This window comes from Podarcis erhardii (assembly GCF_964252035.2).
Source record: "Podarcis erhardii genome assembly, chromosome: 8".
NCBI lineage: Eukaryota > Metazoa > Chordata > Lepidosauria > Squamata > Lacertidae > Podarcis > Podarcis erhardii.
Genome location: NC_138499.1, coordinates 23,806,424 through 23,822,651, shown reverse-complemented (window position 1 = coordinate 23,822,651; position 16,228 = coordinate 23,806,424). Strand labels below are relative to the sequence as shown.

At 44.2% G+C, this 16,228-nt stretch overlaps 1 long non-coding RNA gene across 1 annotated transcript in view; it reads right to left on the bottom strand.

Annotated features, from left to right (window-relative positions):
• LOC309349086 overlaps positions 1–16,228 on the bottom strand; it is a 29,892-nt gene that overhangs the window by 12,833 nt on the left and 831 nt on the right. The window contains exons 2-3 of the long non-coding RNA XR_014159684.1: positions 15,530–15,589; positions 12,346–12,440 (exon numbers count right to left, since the gene is read on the bottom strand). This is a non-coding gene — a long non-coding RNA (uncharacterized lncRNA). The remainder of the gene's footprint in view (positions 1–12,345; positions 12,441–15,529; positions 15,590–16,228) is intronic.

The following is a 16,228-nucleotide window of genomic DNA, read 5'->3' as shown; positions in this document are numbered from 1 at the left end:
GCTATCTCGCAAGCAATAAATGCTGCCAGGCCTTAGCAACAGCAGTTTATATAGGTGTTTTGGATACCATCCAAAGATTACATCAAAACCACTCCGCTTATTGAGCGATTGAGAAGGTGCTAATCACTATATTTATATATATATCAAGCAGCCTGTGGTTTTTCCAATGGTTGTAAAGTTAAAAAGAATAGAAAAACCCATGTATTCTTTGAATCTGAACTTCAGGACATTCGTTATCAGTTAGTATGTTTGGTGCAGTGCATTGTACACTGACTGGCAGTGGCTCTCCAGGGTGTTTTGAAAGGAGTCTTACCCAGAATTATGTGGAGATGCCAGGGACTGAACCAGCGATCCTTTGCATGCAGAGCATGCGCTATACAGTGGTACCTCTGGTTAAGAACTTAATTTGTTCTGGAGGCCCGTTCTTAACCTGAAACTGTTCTTAACCACTTTAGCTAATGGGGCCTCCCGCTGCGCCACCGCTGCGCGATTTTGTAGCACCCTGCTTGTGGTTAACGCTTAGCTGGAATGAAATATTCAACGCAGCAATAGAGAAATTAAAATAGTAATTTATTTGTCAGACAAATAAATAAGAGGCACAGTGGTACATGGTTACCAAGCTCTGGCCTGGCCTCCTGCCATTCTGGCCAGCACTTATATTCCCTTAATCCAGCCCCCTTTGCTCCTCCTGTGGCTGCCTCTGTCCAATCAGCCTGGTTGAAATTCCTATTGGCTGTTTGCTAGAGCCAATCACAAAAGATACACCCACAAAAGATACACCCACTTCCTTGCCCTTATATGGGAGACAAAGAGCTATATATAAATGACAAATAAGTAATAATATATCTTACATGGAATCTTAATTACCAGCTCACCTCTTGCCCTTCTTGCCCTATTGCCTTCTAAAACAAATGGTTTAATCTTACATTTTATGTTCAACAGATGTCAAGGATCTTGAGTTTCACATAAACATTGAAAGATTTCCTTCATTTAATGTTTCTAAACAAAATGCCTGACAACTATATATCAAGACTGCCCGGATGGCGTCTTCTGTCTGGCAAGGGGGGGGCTGGTGGCTGACTTAATTTCAGGATAAATACAACTCTTACAACCATATGAAATAAGAATCTAGCATTCCTTAAATCCTTTGCATAATTACATTTAAGCCAATATATTTAAGCTAATATATTTCATACATTTATCATAGGTAGCCTCTTAAAAGAATAAAGCTTCTCAAAGTGAAAAGGAAGGAACTCAATAAAACACAGCTTTTAAAAGAAGCCTCTTCAAAAATGTTCTCTTTTTCTGTCAGCTAAATGTTTTTCCCTTTTGCTCCTGGCCTTTCAACCTTAGAAAGAAGATCTGGCTCATTTTACTGGGAGGCACATTAGTATTATCTTTCCCCATTCCTAATGGTGTTTTCTCAGCCTTGGGGCAGCATATGTAATTCTCCCTTTTTATGACTTTGAGAATTGTTTTTCTACTATAAATCAATGGGGCCCTTCTTGTCTTAGGAGGAAAAACATCTTGCCAAGGTTCTTTTAGGCAGCTGGTCTTTTGCCTGGCATGAAACATTTGAAAATCCTTTTTTTAAGCTCATTTTTAAAATGCAAGCCCTGATTAAACATATAGAAGCTTTGATAAAAATGCAGGCTTATGATTAGATGCCTCATTCCCCCCTTTCAAGCTCAAGGACCTTCATCCCAAGTGTCCTTGATAGCTTGACCTTCATCACATTCCTGAGGTAAAGCTCTGTATAGGGCCATGATATGAGGTAGAGTTTCATTTGAAACCATCTTGCTAATTGTACTTCTAAAACATGAAATGATACATGGCATCATACATAAAACCAATACTACTACTGTCAAGAAAAACAAGCAAGACAATAGTATCCCTTTGAGTCCTGTGACATTAGGTAACCAATTGGTGAGCCATCCCATATCCCATCCTTCCCATGTTTGTACTGGGACATGTGCTATATTCTCCATCTTTGTGGCCAACACACGGATTGCCTCACCATTATCAGAAATGTTAAAGCAACAGGCATTCCCTGTCAAGTTCAAGACTCCACATAGGCCTCCCTGCCTGGCAAGTACATAATCCATTCCCATTTTCAGCTGCAAAATGGCGGCTCTACTTTCATCCAACTGTTGTGCAATAAGTCTCAAACTCTGGGCCGTTGCATTGGTTACAAGTTCCACTACTGCTTGCAATCGAATTATTCTGTTTAGATTATAAATAGGATCCCGTGCCCCTTGTATGAGCTCACCAGGATTCCAGGAGGCAGGATCATAATAGGCTATAATGCGCTCTGGTGGCCAATCATCAGTACCGCTCCAACTTTGGGTACTTCCTCCTGCTATATGAGAAATATCAGCATTCCTTCGTGTTCGCCTGGCCGAACTAGTGGGCATAATCCACATTGGTGGTAATACCCAACCCAAGAAACAAGTCCCACTCCATTTGGAAGGGAGTTTCTTGTATGCCCATTCTCCACATATCCACCACAACCATCGGGTCTGAGGTTTTTGGTACGGGGAATACAGAAGGCGAAATACCAAAAGGGGTAGAGAGTTCACAGTGCAGTATGTTAGATTGCCTTTTTCTGTCACAGTTATGTTCCACACCACTTTCCATGCATGAATAAAAGGAGGTGCACAGGGCAAGGCATTCCGAGTTCGATAGGTAGTACCGTGTGCCCAGGTATGACTATTCTTCTTATAATCCCAAGTATAGTGACAATGAGAAGAGCCTATCATGGGAGAATCAGCTGCATCTGATGATTTATGTACACAGAATTCCCCTTGTACAGGTATAACTCGTAATGGTTTAGTTGAGTTCCATCCGGGGAAATTCTGTATTTCAGTTTGGTGTGGCATTTCGCTTACCATACCAATGGCATCTAATGGTATCGGTAATAAGGGCATACCTCCCTCTGAATCATCTGGCCCAAGAGAGCAAACAAGGCAATTGGTCCTATTTGCAACATTAGCTACCATTTCAGCTAAACCTACCCACATATTGTGGTCATGGCTGAATCCATATTTAGCCAATTTGGTCAGATTCAAGGACCCTTCCCCTTCCCAAGGGATCAGGATTAATAATAAAATCATGTTGATGTCTAGTATATGCATTCCTTCCACAAAAGATTACCTTATTATGATAGCAAATAATTATTAGCCCCAATATAATTCCCCCAGTGACAGAAATGGGGAACCACCAAGACCAAAACATATATCCCGAGGATCCCCAATGAGTAATATCTCTGATAATTGTTCCACAAGGGGGGGCAGTCAATCAATTGTATTAGAGAATCTTTCCGTTCACAGTCGCTGGTTCAGACGCTCCTCAAGCTTCAGGCGTGCGCAGGTCAGCCAGCTTCCAGGTTGTGGCTGCAGCAGGCCGGTCGTCAAATGTTGCCCGTGACCTAGCCCGTTCCCGGTAGGGCTAGATACAGGGGTTTTTGGAGAGAGTTAGTTTTAAAGGATTAGAGGGGTCACCTTTGCACGTCCAACTGCCTTCAGACTTCTTCAAACGAGAGTGATGAATCCAGGGGGTCACCTCAGCTACCTTCACCGCTGTTGGAGTAGAGAGCAAGACGGTGTAAGGTCCACGCCACTTAGGTGCAAGTGGATCACGTTTCCACTCTTTCACCCATACGCTATCGCCAGCCTGGAACTGATGAATCGGCTCGGCAATGCTGCATGGCGTGCGTTCGAGGGCCCACCTGTTAAGAGAAACAAAAACACGGGAGAGAGATTGCACTTGTTCCTGTGTCACATGGTCTCCTATTTGTTTAAGGTCAGCTGGAATATCCTGAACAAAGGAGGGCGGTCTCCCATACAGGAGCTCAAAAGGTGACAACTTAAGTCTTTTTGTGGGTGCACACCGAACACGAAACAGTGTTATGGGTAACACATCTACCCATCCCAATCCCGTTTCCTGGGTTAATTTTGCCAATTGGGTTTTCAGAGTCCGATTCATTCTTTCAGTTTTCCCTGAACTCTGAGGCCTATATGCTGTATGCAGTCTCCATTTTACTTGTAGGACTCGACATACATCTTGTACTACTTGATCAATGAACGCTGGCCCATTATCACTTCCAATGCATCTAGGTAATCCAAACCTTGGGATCAATTCAGTGAGGAGTCTTTTAGTTACCTCTCGTGCCTTTTCAGTTCGGGTGGGAAAAGCTTCAACCCATCCGGTAAAAGTATCTACAAACACAAGGAGATACTTGAATCCCTTAGAAGGGACCAGCTCTGTGAAGTCCACAATTAGGCTTTCCATGGGGACGTATCCCACATGCTGAATTCCAGGAGGTTGTACCGGTCCCTGCCTGGGATTGTTTTTAGCACAAAGAACACATTTCTGTGAAATGCAAGTTGCTAATTGTGATAGATTAATAATATACAACTTCCGACTGAGACTCTCTCTAGTTGCAGTACCGCCAAGGTGAGTAGATTCATGATAATTTCTTACAATTGTACCTGCTAGATGATGAGGTACATAAATCCTATTGTCCGGCAGGATCATCCAACCGTCCTTCACAACTGCTCTTTCCTGTTCAGCCCACTTCCTCTCTTCTGGGGTATAGTGAGGTTTAACATCTTCTGGAACTACCTCTGGTATGAGGGCTGCTATAAATCCTCCCACAGGCTTTTGGGCTGCCTCTCGGGCTGCTTTGTCAGCAGCATGATTTCCTCTGGTTATTGGATCCCTTCCTCGTCCATGACCTTTGCAGTGCATTACAGCAATCTGTTCTGGAGCCCATACTGCTTCTAACAGGATTTCTACTTCAGGTCCATATTTCAAAGCCTTCCCGTGGGCTCCGATTAGACCTCTTTCTTTCCATAGAGCTCCATGTGCATGCAGGGTTAAGAAGGCATATTTTGAATCAGTATAGATGTTTGCCTTACATCCGGCTGCCAATTGCAGAGCTCTAGTTAAACCTATAAGTTCAGCCTTTTGTGCTGAGGTGCCAGCAGGCAAAGCTTCAGCTTCCACAACTTCCTCATTGGTGACCACAGCATATCCTGCTCGTCTGGCACCTTCATGCAGGTAACTGCTACCATCAGTATAATATACAACATCTGGATTTTTTAATGGCTCATCTTTCAGATCAGGTCTACTGGAATAAACTTCATCCATTACTTGGAGACAATCATGTGATTCCTCATCATCTACCTCTGGTAGGGGCAGCAAAGTCGCTGGATTGAGCATATTCACTACTCGTAGATGAATCCTGGGATTTTCACACAATAGGCCTTGGTATCTAGCCATCCTTGGGTTCGTTAGCCAATAACTACCCTTATATTCCATGAGTGTCAGAACAGCATGAGGTACATTCACATACATCGTCTGGCCAAAGGTAAATTTATCAGCTTCTTTGACAAGGCTCGCAGTGGCCGCTACTGCCCTTAGGCATGGAGGCCATCCTTTTGCTACTGAGTCCAATTGTTTAGACAAATAAGCTACTGGACGGTTCCAACTTCCTAATCTCTGGGTCAGGACTGCCGCTGCAATCCCATTCTGTTCATGTACATACAGCTGAAAGGGTTTTTCCGAATTAGGCAATCCAAGGGCTGGTGCCTCCATAAGTCGCTGTTTGATAACTAAAAAGGCTTGTTTCTGCTCAGGTCCCCATACGAATGGGTCCTTTTCTGCACCTCGAGTGCTTTCATGTAAGGGCTTGGCCAGACTACTGAAATCAGGTATCCATAGTCTACAAAACCCTGCTGTTCCCAGGAATCCCCTAAGTTGTTTTCTTGTGGTAGGTTCCTTGATAAGGCAAATAGCTTCTTTCCTCTCTGGTCTCAATGCTCGTTGTTGGTGTGAGATGTCAAAGCCCAAATATTTGACCTTTTCTAAACATAACTGTGCCTTTTTCTGGGAAACTCGGTAGCCAGCTTCCCAGAGCAAGTGGAGCAGTTCCTCTGTCCCTTCTTTACAGGTATCAAAATCCTTTGCAGCTAGTATAAGATCATCCACATATTGCAGAACCACCTTTTCTCCCGGTGTTGAGGGGTAACTTGTTAGATCCCTCGCCAAGGCAGTGCCAAATAAAGTTGGGGAATTTTTGAATCCTTGGGGCAATCTTGTCCAGGTTAGCTGGCCTTTTGTTCCTGTCAAAGGGTCTTCCCACTGGAAGGCAAATATAGGTTGGCTCTGTGGTGCCAGCCGGCAACAGAAGAATGCATCTTTCAAGTCCAATACAGTAAAAAATGTTGCTTCTGGTGGGATCAAACTCAGCAAGGTATATGGGTTTGGCACATTTGGGTGCAAGGTCTCGATAGCCTGGTTTACGAGCCTCAAGTCCTGCACTGGCCTATATTCATCTGTCCCAGGTTTTCGAACAGGCAAAAGGGGTGTGTTCCATTCTGATTGGCAAGGCTTAAGCAGACCATATTTTAATAGGCGGTCCAAATGTTTCTGGATGCCCTCCGCTGCTCGCCGGGGTAAGGGATATTGCTTTACAGATACAGGGGTAGCCATAGGTTTTAGGGTTACTACAATTGGAGCTATATTCTTAGCCATTCCTGGTGGGCTATTTTCGGCCCATACTCCTGGTGGCACCTGTAGAGTTCGGAGGAGCTTGTTTAATTCTGTATCCAATGTGGGTTGGACTTGCAAGGCTGACATTAGGCGCCATGATTGTTCCTTAGGTACTGAGAGGGTAATTATTCCTGCTGCTTTTGATGGCAGTTTCATTTCTGGACCTCGAGGAGTGAAAGTGATTTGGGCCTGCAATTTGGACAGCATATCTCTGCCTAAGAGAGGTATTGGACACTCAGGTATATACAAAAACTGATGGGTTAAACGATGTCCCCCAATCTGGCATTCCAAAGGTTGGAGGAAAGACCTCTTAGCTGACTGTCCAGTGGCACTTTTAATGACTACACTTTTAGATGCCTTTTTCTGCAATAGTTCTGGGAGTACCGAGTATTCAGCCCCAGTATCAATCATAAAGTCTATTAAATGGCTCCCTAATTGAATCGTGACCGTGGGCTCCTGGAAGCCTAACTTTATGGAGTCCGGTCGTTCCTAGTCTTGGGTAAAATCCTCTTCTGCCAGTCCAATGAAATTGTCTCTACTCCGTCCCTGTCCTGGTCTCTGATATCTTCCATCTCGGATCATTCCCCGTCCCCGTCCCTGGTTTCTTGGGCCGGAGCCGGAGCCTGGGCCTGGGCCTGGGCGTACTTCTTCCAACCTCAGGGGTTCAGGACACTCCCGCTTCCAATGACCCTCCTTCTTGCAATTTGCACATTGATTCCTTCCCAGTGGTGGATTCCTTCCTCGCCCTCGCCCTCCATTTAAGGGGCGGTGGTCTTGCTTCACTGCTGTGGCTAGCATTACCATCTTTTCCTTCTGCCACTTCTTCTTCTCTTGCTTCTCAGCCTCATCCCTATTCCGATAAACTCGGCGTGCAATGGCCATAATTTGGCTCATCAGCATCCCTTCCCATCCTTCTGATTTCTGAATTTTCTTACGAATGTCAGAAGCGCACTGGGCCACAAATGTAGCAGTAATCATTCTGCTGTTTTCAGGGGCTTCAGGGTCAAAAGGAGTCCATATACGATAGGCTTCTTGCAGCCTCTCTAAAAAGTCTCCCGGACTCTCATTTGGTTTTTGTTCTACTTCTGAAACTTTAGACATATTAGTGGGCTTCTGGCATGCCCTGCGGATACCTTGCACAAGTGTCTGGCGGTAGGTGGTGAGTCTGGCCAGGTGAATTGCATTGTTTGGATCCCAATTAGGATCTTCCAAGGGAAAGTTATCTTGGAGATGACGGTCAATATTATAAATATTTCCCGCTCTGGCCTGCTCACGCAAATATATCTGTGCCTTTTCAATTATGTCTCTCCTTTCCTCAGTGGTGAACAGAGTATTTAGGAGCTGGCGACAATCTGTCCAAGTAGGGCTATGAGTATTTACTATTGAAGTCACCAAGTCCATCATAGCCTGAGGTTTTTCTGCAAAAGATGGGGTGTGTGTTTTCCAATTCATCAGATCTGTAGTTGTGAATGGAATATATTGCAGGGTCGAAGTTCGAGGTGGCCGTGGTCCGGGTTGCCCATTAACCAGCGCAGGCTCCTCAAGTGCATCAAATACTCTTCTAAGAGGGGCTACTACGTGATCTTTCTCTTCACTTTGCTCTAGGGGCCTCAAATCATAGGGGATGGTATCTGTCGCAAGGCGTTCTTTTAGCAGCTTTATACGCCTGGCTGTATTGCTTGCTGACCGAGCAAGGTCTCCCTGTAACTTCTGTAACATTTCTCTGGGACTTGGATGTACAGGGGTTTGGGGTGGGCAATCAGTTGTTCCACTAAAGGAGACTGTAGATGGAGGTCTATTAGGAGTCACAGGTGGAATAACCACTTCTGCTTGGGCTTTATTATAGAACTCCAATGCCTCCTGAAGATATTTATCATAATCTATCAAGGAATCAAGCTCTGTGACTCCACTCCCATTATTCATTCCAGTTTCTTGCCTTGGGGTTACAACTGGTGGAGTGTTTGGATTAAGCTCCCTTCGATGTGGAGCATAGGGTGGAGGTGGAAGCACCTCTTCCTCTGGCCCCTCAAAAATGGGTTTGAGTTTATTTGGCAAGATTCCTTTCCTAGCTTCGGCTTTTACAGCCAATAATTTGCATCGTTTGACTTTGCATTCCCTTATCCATGGAGGATTTTTATTTAATGTGCTCAGCCAGGAATCTATATATGGAAATTGTTCTGGGCACCCTCCAGTTTCTTTGGCGATATCAGTCCAAAGTTTGCTTACTAAATTTATATCAAAGGTTCCCTGGGATGGCCATCCAGTAATTTGTTTTGGCCATTCTAGTTCACATAACGTTCTCAAGCGCTCTGGCGTCATTTTGACTCCATATGCCCCTGAGAAGGCTTTCTTAAAATTATTTAACATACACTCAAGAGGTGTATTTTCCCCCTTTGAACCCCCAACTCCCATTGTATGGCCCTGTGAAGTATCCACTCAGTCACTCACAGACGCGCTTCGTGGGTTTCCTTGCCTAGTGAAGTCGCCTTACTAGGAACCGAAGTACTGCCCACTCCACACTCGGGTCAGCTACAGATTGCTCTGTACTTTCTCACACATACAATGCGCTGGATACTTCACCACACTCTACCTCCCAATCCTTCCCTTTCCCTACACCAGATCACCATCTGATGTACCCAACCACCTAGCGTACTCAGTTTCCCCTTACTGAGACGCAGAAGTTTGATCAAGACTTCTCTTCCTCCCAATTAATTGGAGGGCCAAAAATCCCTTTGTGCACTTACCCTTGGTTGGTTCCCTGTTTCCCCCGGTCCGTCGCCGCCAGTGAGCAGGGTATCAGACAGACGAGTCTTCTGCGTTCCCCCTGGAAAAAATTACCAGTGCGCGCTTTGGGTAAGCAGTTGTCCTCTCTCTTGTACCCTGCCCAGTAGGGCGAAGGGGCTGCGTTCCAGCAGACCACTTATCCGAGTCACGGCACCATAAAATGTAGCACCCTGCTTGTGGTTAACGCTTAGCTGGAATGAAATATTCAACGCAGCAATAGAGAAATTAAAATAGTAATTTATTTGTCAGACAAATAAATAAGAGGCACAGTGGTACATGGTTACCAAGCTCTGGCCTGGCCTCCTGCCATTCTGGCCAGCACTTATATTCCCTTAATCCAGCCCCCTTTGCTCCTCCTGTGGCTGCCTCTGTCCAATCAGCCTGGTTGAAATTCCTATTGGCTGTTTGCTAGAGCCAATCACAAAAGATACACCCACAAAAGATACACCCACTTCCTTGCCCTTATATGGGAGACAAAGAGCTATATATAAATGACAAATAAGTAATAATATATCTTACATGGAATCTTAATTACCAGCTCACCTCTTGCCCTTCTTGCCCTATTGCCTTCTAAAACAAATGGTTTAATCTTACATTTTATGTTCAACAGATGTCAAGGATCTTGAGTTTCACATAAACATTGAAAGATTTCCTTCATTTAATGTTTCTAAACAAAATGCCTGACAACTATATATCAAGACTGCCCGGATGGCGTCTTCTGTCTGGCAAGGGGGGGGCTGGTGGCTGACTTAATTTCAGGATAAATACAACTCTTACAACCATATGAAATAAGAATCTAGCATTCCTTAAATCCTTTGCATAATTACATTTAAGCCAATATATTTAAGCTAATATATTTCATACATTTATCATAGGTAGCCTCTTAAAAGAATAAAGCTTCTCAAAGTGAAAAGGAAGGAACTCAATAAAACACAGCTTTTAAAAGAAGCCTCTTCAAAAATGTTCTCTTTTTCTGTCAGCTAAATGTTTTTCCCTTTTGCTCCTGGCCTTTCAACCTTAGAAAGAAGATCTGGCTCATTTTACTGGGAGGCACATTAGTATTATCTTTCCCCATTCCTAATGGTGTTTTCTCAGCCTTGGGGCAGCATATGTAATTCTCCCTTTTTATGACTTTGAGAATTGTTTTTCTACTATAAATCAATGGGGCCCTTCTTGTCTTAGGAGGAAAAACATCTTGCCAAGGTTCTTTTAGGCAGCTGGTCTTTTGCCTGGCATGAAACATTTGAAAATCCTTTTTTTAAGCTCATTTTTAAAATGCAAGCCCTGATTAAACATATAGAAGCTTTGATAAAAATGCAGGCTTATGATTAGATGCCTCAATTTCTGTTCTCATCCTGAAGCAAAGTTCTTAACCCAAGGTACTACTTCCGGGTTAGCGGAGTCTGTAACCAGAAGCGTTTGTAACCCGAGGTACCACTGTACTACCATTGAGCTATGGTCCTTCCCCAAAGGTCAAGCCTGACACTGTTCTTTGATACAAAGAGACACACGTTATCTTAGCCGATGTGTGAAATGAGGGAGAAAAATGAGTTTGAAGGAAATGGGATGGTTTCAAAGCGGGAGAAAGAAAGTCTCCAACTCCTGCTGTTCCGTGGTTGAAACAAGCCTGAATTGAAATTGATGTTTCATCTGAACCCAGGGCCCATGGTTTGTTTCCTCCAGACAAATCACAACCAGCAACCAAGGTTTGTTCTCGCTTTGTTTTGGAGAGGCAAATCAAAACCTGGATTCATATGACACAATATGCCAAACACTGGCTTGTTTCATCAACAGTGCAGCTGCAGAGCGAGGAGAAGCAGAAAAAGATCACTGCATAATCTTTTGTCAGGGTGCACTGTGCTGCTTGTTCACATTAAAACCATCATTTGTTTGAAATTGGTTTATTGTGGCATGCACATTGGACCAGTGTATGCATTCTGAAGCACTTTGTGCACTGTAAATGTGAAATACAAATGCTAAGTGCTTCTAGATATTTTTAATTTTTTTTTCTAGGACACTGCCAGCTGTGTACTTTTTTATATTTTGTTTGGCTTTGGGCTACAGCGGGCAACCTTTCTTCCTGGTGTACACAGCTCCTTTGCTGAGAATGAATGAAATGGCTTGCAGCGCTTTCCCTTCTCTGTCTCTTCCTTCTGAAAAAGGCACATCAACGCCCCTGCCTTTCATCTGTCAGCACAATGCAGACCCCAGTCCAGAGTATTTAACAGGGACCCATCAGAATATTTCCTTGCAGGTTATTAGGGAACTATGTATTGACAGAGATGACAATGGGAACATTTTACTCTCTGCCAATCCACCAGGCACAGGCAAGGTGGCAGACCCTCATCATAGAGTGACAATTAGCTCCCTTTGAAAGAGTTCTCTTGCAGATGAAGTAAGGAGAGATGAGTCAGCCTGAGAATGCAGAAGTGTTTCACTGGAGATGAAAATAAGCCTGCTGTTCTGAGAGGGCCATCTTTCATCTGTTAGCGACTGATGGATATTTCAAAGATTGACGAGCTGCTCTGGGGTGATTTTAATAAGAGAATATGCATATCTACAGTGGAGACTTTAAGTGGTTTAATACAAGGGCTGCACTGCATTCCCTTATGGCTAACTTTCCTGGGGCTGCATGACAGCAGTGTGCAGGAGGAGCCAATGCAAATGGGTGGTGCTGTGGGTTAAACCACAGAGCCTAGGGCTTGCCGATCAGAAGGTCGGCGGTTCGAATCCCTGCGACAGGGTGAGCTCCCGTTGCTCGGTCCCTGTTCCTGCCAATCTAGCAGTTCGAAAGCACGTCAAAGTGCAAGTAGATAAATAGGTACTGCTCCGGTGGGAAGGTAAATGGCGTTTCTGTGTGCTGCTCTGGTTCACCAGAAGCGGCTTAGTCCTGCTGGCCACATGACCCGGAAGCTGTACGCCGGCTCCCTTGGCCAATAAAGCGAGATGAGCGCCGCAACCCCAGAGTTGGCCATGACTGGACCTTATGGTCAGGGGTCCCTTTACCTTTATGCCCTGCACACAACATCCACATGCACCCATTCAGATAGATGGAAGATAAGCCTTTTAAAGCCACCCAAGTTTATGACCATCACTACTTCCTGTGGGAGGGAATTCCAGAGTATTATTATTATTATTATTATTATTATTATCATCATCATCATCATCATCATCATTATTATTTATATACCACCCTTTATCAAAAGATATCAAGACAGTGTACAACTTTTAAAACAATTCAGATCAAAGCTAGTTTTTTGAGGGTGGGCGTGCAGGACTGCATAAGAAATAACATTATAGCTATGGATTGCAGCTAATGTTATTTATACACCACTTCTCAAACCAGTGATGGGAGTGCAATGCATTCAGAGTAAATGGTCCAGTCTTTATTGAGCATGCATTCTGATTTGTTTACAGGGTGGTTCTATGACAATGAGTCATAGAATCACAGAATTGTAGACTTGGAAGGGACCACAAAGGGTTATCTAGCCCAACTCCGTGAAATGCAGAAAGCTTTTGCCCGACGTGGGGCTCAAACTCGCAACCCTGAGGCTAAGAGTCTTGTGTTCTACCGATTGAGCTACCCACACCTGCCTGTGGGAAGCTTGCAAGCAGAAACTTCTAAAAGACTCCAACTGCAAAGTAATTTGAAAGCTGAAATATAATTAATTACAGAACTAAAATTGAATTTCATCCTGAAATGCTTGCAGGGTGTTTACACATCTCCCCATTAACCAGTCATTCATCCCACACTTTCCCCTATCACTTTCCAAACTGCAAAAAAAGTCTTTAAAAAAAAGTGGGTTCATTTTTGTGCTAAGGCAACAGAGCACTTTAATCCACTTTAAACATTAAATCCTAAAGTTGTGGAATGTGCTTGAATTCCTCTTGCAAAATACTGACAGTCTGGAGGCACCCTCATAACTTTTAGTGTGTGGGGGGGGGGGGGGAGTACTTCCCTTTGTCAGCTCAGAACCTATTGCCAAGCAGCTCTCCACTGGATCTGAACATGAGAGAGAGCTATCATTGACTTGAGCATTCATTTTAGAAAGAATAAGAGTGCCTCTCTGCCGAACTAGCCTGTTAATATTTCCACAGTATGATAATTAAGAAAATATGTGACAGGTTGTTCTGGTTTATAATAGGAGACTAGAATGTGACCTTCTGTCCCAAGTTCCCCACTTTATCACTTCCTTCTCCAAAATATCTGGTTTCACTCTGGTTAACTAAGAACTCTTTCTGCCCAGTTGAATACCAAAGACAGTCTCCAGTCTGCAGGACTGGTTTAACAAGGGCTGCTTTTCACAACTGGCTGTAAGCCAAGGGGATTCTCTTGCAAGTAGCTCACATGATTAAAAATCAAACCAAGGAAAGGGTGCATTGTACATGTGTCTACTCAAAATAAAGTTTGATGAGAAACCCAGACAAGCTCATTACAGGATAGATCTTCGGTGAGATTTGGAAGAGTACTGTAAACATCGGAGAGAGATTGTATGCATTATCTGATTAACTACATTAACAGAGATTGCATGAAAAAAGTGAGTCTTATAGAGCAAAAAATACGGTAACTTTTTACAGCTTAACATATCCCCAGCTCTCAGCATCTGAAAATATTTGCCACAGTTGTATCTCACCCTTTCTCCAAGGACAAAAGAGCCCTGTTTTAGCCTGATAACAACCCTGTGAGATTGGTTAGGTTGAGAGCCGGCCTCACCACAGCTAAGCAGCGTTTGTTTATTTTTAAAATGCTTTTAAACCTTTTCTCTCAGGAGCTCATGGCAATGTTCATGCAATGTTCTCCCCTGCCCTCATCATTACAACAACTCTGTGAACCTGGATTGCCCATTTATCTCTGGATGTTGCTAGACTACAACTTCCATCATTCTAGTTACAGGTAGAGCTGTGTTGGTCTGCTGTAGTCAAAACAAACTAAAAAAATTCCTTCCAGTAGCACCTTAGAGACCAACTAAATTTGTTATTGGTATGAGCTTTCTTGTGCATCTGAAGAAGTGTGCATGCACACGAAAGCTCATACCAATAACAAACTTAGTTGGTCTCTAAGGTGCTACTGGAGGGAATTTTTTTAGTTTGTTTCAACTTCCATCATGTTGACATGTCCACAGAATGGAAGACGGTTTGCTCTTTGGGGAGCTGGCTTCAGGCACCAGGTCCATTGGCAGACCAACTCTACCTTGCAAAGATTTCTGCAAACAAGACATGAAGGCTGGCAACATTAACCGTGCTATGTGGGAAGCCCTTGGAGCCGGCTGCAGTGCCTGGAGACAGTCGGGTCATGCTTCCATAGCAGTGACCAGAGGAGGAACGACCGCTGGGAGGAGCACAGAGAGAAGAAAGGCCACGGTGCATCTGCAGTGGTCTGCCCCAGCTGCAACAAAACATGTCTCTCCCGTATCAGTCCCTACAGCACAGCAGTTGCTGTAACTCTCCAGCCAAAGGTGCACTCCTCCTTTTTGTCTCCTAAGACAGACGGATGCCAACAGTGACAACAACCATCATCAACCACCATTGGCCATGCTGGCTGGGCTGATGGCATCTGAAGTGTAACACGTGTCTCCTAATGCTGCTCTACATTCTAACTCAGGGGTGGCTAATCACAGGCCCGAGAGCCAAATGTGGGTGTTTTCTGTCTGGTCCTCAGGACTCTCCCTCTCACCAGCCCTGCTTCACACAGTCCTTGGGTGTTTATGTCTGGCTGGAATATGTCCTTGAGTTCTGATACTGTTTCTTGCTTGTCTTAGAGGGAGGTGTGGGCATGTATAGTGAAGCCCTGACTAGGGAAGTTCTTAATGTTTGATTGTGTTTTTACTATTTTGCTGGGAACCACCCAGAGTGGCTGGGGCAACACAGTCAGATGGGCAGCATATAAATTATAAAGTTGTTGTTGTTGTTGTTTGCTTCTGTTGTTCTGCCGGTTTTGGCTGCTGGCCCTGCTCACCATTGGCACATGACCCTTCAGTGGTTGCCCAGAAGGCATTGCAAAAGGCGAGCCACACCTGTTCTAGTAGCTTCACCACCCAGGCTCTCTCTGTTGCTAAAAATGATGGGTAAATTCCACACATATCCAATCCTACCCTCCAGGGTAAAACAAAGCCTAAGTGTGCATAACACAGGCAGCAATAAAGGTCACTGGGCGACCTTGGGCCACTCATGCACTCTCGGCTTAACTTACCTCACAGGGTTGTGGTGAGAATACAACGGGGAGGAGAACTCTGTACACCACCTTGCGTTCCTTTGACGGCAAAAGGCAGAATATAAACATAATTAATTTTTAAAAATATTTTCTCTTACTGCTACCATTGCTTCTCTTTCCTCTCTCAAATTTCTGATTGCTTGCTCCTAGGGGCAAGTGCCCTGCTTTGCAGGGGGAAACCTGCATATGTACTATATGAAGTCAACTATTCAGCCTCCACTTGGCATTTGAGCTTGTACAGCCTGGCTGGGCTCAAGCTGAGATTCCTGCATTGCAGAAGGTTGGACTAGATGACCCCCAGGACCCCTTCCAACTCTGCAATTCTATGATTCTGTAAGGAGAGCATTTCCCAAAATACAGAGCTGCTATAGGCTGCTTCCCATGTCATTTGCTTTACTATTTAAAGACGATATTGAGTGTTTCTCCTTCCAGAATCTAGGAAGTCGCTGCTGTGACAGCTGTGGAGGATTTGTTCTCATTGGGAAATTGATTGGTGGAGGAAGGGACAAAAGATTTAATTATGCAGGGACAATTTCTAGCTATCTTTCTAAGTACCCAGACACAAACAAGGCCACCCAGAATTTCCTATGTCCGGATTCTCTTTCTCTTTGATCCCCATTGAGTAGACTATCAGGCATGCATGTCCTCAATCGATAGCCCATCAAAAGTGCCCTGGTT